Here is a 2,877-nt window from a genome sequence, read left to right as displayed (position 1 = left end):
AGCAGGCTATAAAATTTTCCGACAACAAAATCCGTTATCGGAAATTCCGATCATGTGTACACAAATCCGACGCACAAAGTGCCACGCATGCTCAAAATAAATTTAGAGCCGAAAGCTATTGGCTACTGACCCGTTTATAGATCTGATGTACGTGTTTTACGTCACCGCGTTCAGAACGATCGGATTTTCCGACAACTTTGTGTGACCGTTTGTATGCAAGACAAGTTTGAGCCAACATCCGTCGGAAAAAATCCATGGATTTTGTTGTCGGAATGTCCGATCAATGTCCGACCGTGTGTACGGGGCATAACAGTGTAAGGTGCATTTTTCCACTGATCACTGATGAATTGCTTTTAACAGGGGTTTCCCTAACCCTGAAAATTATTTTAAGGGTTTATCTAGGATAAACAGGTTGAGAAAGACTGAGTTATAGCATTTCCCTTCACTTCTCCTTATAATAGGTTATGTAGGGAAGCGAAGGAAGGGCTGGAGGAGCTGGGCTAGAACAGACAGTAATTAGACAGGAACAGGAGGGGGCATTGGCATTCAAGGAAGGAGGGGGCTGTGGTAGGTAAGTACGCATTTAAAATACTTGATTTTTCTGTTCTTTCATCTGCAGTTTTTATAAGTTGGAGACAGGGTCGCTTTAATGCCCCGTACACATGGTCGGACATTGATCGGACATTCCGACAACAAATCTATGGATTTTTTCCGACGGATGTTGGCTCAAACTTGCCTTGCATACACACGGTTGCACAAAGTTGTCGGAAAATCCGATCGTAATGAACGCGGTGACGTAAAACACGTACGTCGGGACTATACACGGGGCAGTGGCCAATAGCTTTCATCTCTTAATTTATTCTGAGCATGCGTGGCACTTTGTGTGTCGGATTTGTGTACACATGGTCGGAATTTCCGACAATGGATTTTGTTGTCGGAAAATTTTATAGCCTGCTCTCAAACATTGTGTGTCGGAAATTCCTATGGAAAATGTGTGATGGAGCCCACACACGGTCAGAATTTCCGACAACGAGGTCCTATCACACATTTTCCATAGGAAAATCCTATCGTGTTTACGGGGCATTATTGTTAGGGAGGCAGAATGGAAAAGTTGATACATGGGCCTGTAGTTCAATAAAGTTGGTAACTCTGTTCATTTACAATCAACCGCCTATCCCTTCCAGGAGATACTAGAGAGGCCAGTACACGAGTCTAATGCCCCGTACACACGGTCGGATTTTCCAATGGAAAAAGTGTGATAGGACCTTGTTGGAAATTCCGACCGTGTGTGGGCTCCATCACACATTTTCCATCGGAATTTCCGACACACAAAGTTTGAGAGCTTGCTATAAAATTTTCCGACAACAAAATCCGATCGTGTGTACACAAATCCGACGCACAAAGTGCCACGCATGCTCAGAATAAACTAAGAGACGAAAGCTATTGGCTACTGCCCCGTTTATAGTCCCGACGTACGTGTTTTACGTCACCACGTTTAGAACGATCGGATTTTCCGACAACTTTGTGTGACCGTGTGTATGCAAGACAAGTTTGAGCCAACATCCGTCGGAAAAAATCCATGGATTTTGTTGTCGGAATGTCCGATCAATGTCCGACTTTGTGTAAAGGGCATTAGAAAACCATTGATCACTTGAAGTGCAGATCGATGCCGGCTTTTGTGTTCACATTTAAATGTTAATCAATCAAATTTTATTAAAAATGTAGCGGTGGGGTAATAAAGATGTAAGAGAATGGAGGAGTGTATGTACTTAATTTATAAAGCTGGCATAGGTACAGGAGACCGAGGCAGATGGTGAGCCAAACCGACATTACCAGTGATATATATATATAGCAATGGGATGGCAGAAGAGACTCATAGAACATTTATCAATGAGGCACCGATTTGTTTTTTTAATCCGCGGTGGTGCGCAAAAATGAAAAAAACTCGGAAGTGTACAAAAAAGTGCATGTGTACACACACACACAAAAAAATGCACTTAAGGTTGTGTCTCTTGTCTGCCCTCCGAAGGAGTAGGGCCTTACCCTGAACCCCCGGGGAGCAAGGCTCCTGACAGGGACAAGGTTCAAACTTGGTCCATCTTGCCAAAAGGCCTGGTGGACCCCTCTCCTCATGGTCAGCTGAAGCCGACCAACGAGTACTGGGTGAGGGGCTCTCCCGAAGGAGAGAACCCCCTGGTTCAGGGGAGGAAGGAACATAATGGCTGCACATCCTTCCCCTAGACTTCAGGGTAGGACCCACACCCTTCATCCAGTGAAATAAACACAAACAAGAGTGCAAAGTGACAAAAACGTGAGAAGAAAAAATAATAAATAGTGTATGTGCATAGGCTAGGCCCTGAGGTCTTGTAGCCAAAAAATTGCGCCAGACTTAGCCAAAAGGCCTAGCCCAAAAAGGCCAGGTGCAGAAAGAGGTTTAGTGCCGTGACCTTGTGCCTTTTCACACATTGTGGGGTTCCCAATCCCACGTGCTATTAAAGGCACCCCAGGGGCGATCAACTGCTAGGGGGCACTAACAATGTGGATTCTCTGCCTTCCCAGCCCATGGCCAGAAAAGGTAGACAGATACTACACTTGATCTTAGCCAAAGGGCTGAGAAGCCAAAAATGAGACACCCATAGATTAGGCATGAGGCACACATGAACAAGCTTGATGAGACATGAAGAACACATTTGAAGTAGTTTAGTGAGAAATTCGATGCACATATGAGTAGGCTCAATAAATCACATATATGACTGTGCAACAAGGTGGAGGACCCCTTATTGGTATGCTTCTTCATTATGTTACCAGGGAATATGATATCCCTATTATTCTGGTTTTCCCGAGTGGTATTTTTATGGCCATAGTGAGAAGGGTTTA

General features: G+C 44.4%; 1 pseudogene; it reads right to left on the bottom strand.

The window, feature by feature from the left end:
* Positions 1-2,461: 2,461 nt before the first annotated feature.
* Positions 2,462-2,622, bottom strand: LOC141130869 (U2 spliceosomal RNA; annotated as a pseudogene).
* Between the last annotated feature and the right edge of the window lie 255 nt (positions 2,623-2,877).

Source organism: Aquarana catesbeiana, linkage group LG02 (genome assembly GCF_042186555.1).
Source record: "Aquarana catesbeiana isolate 2022-GZ linkage group LG02, ASM4218655v1, whole genome shotgun sequence".
Classification (NCBI taxonomy): domain Eukaryota; kingdom Metazoa; phylum Chordata; class Amphibia; order Anura; family Ranidae; genus Aquarana; species Aquarana catesbeiana.
Note: the sequence above shows the minus strand (reverse complement) of the source record. Positions and strands in the feature narration are given on the sequence as shown.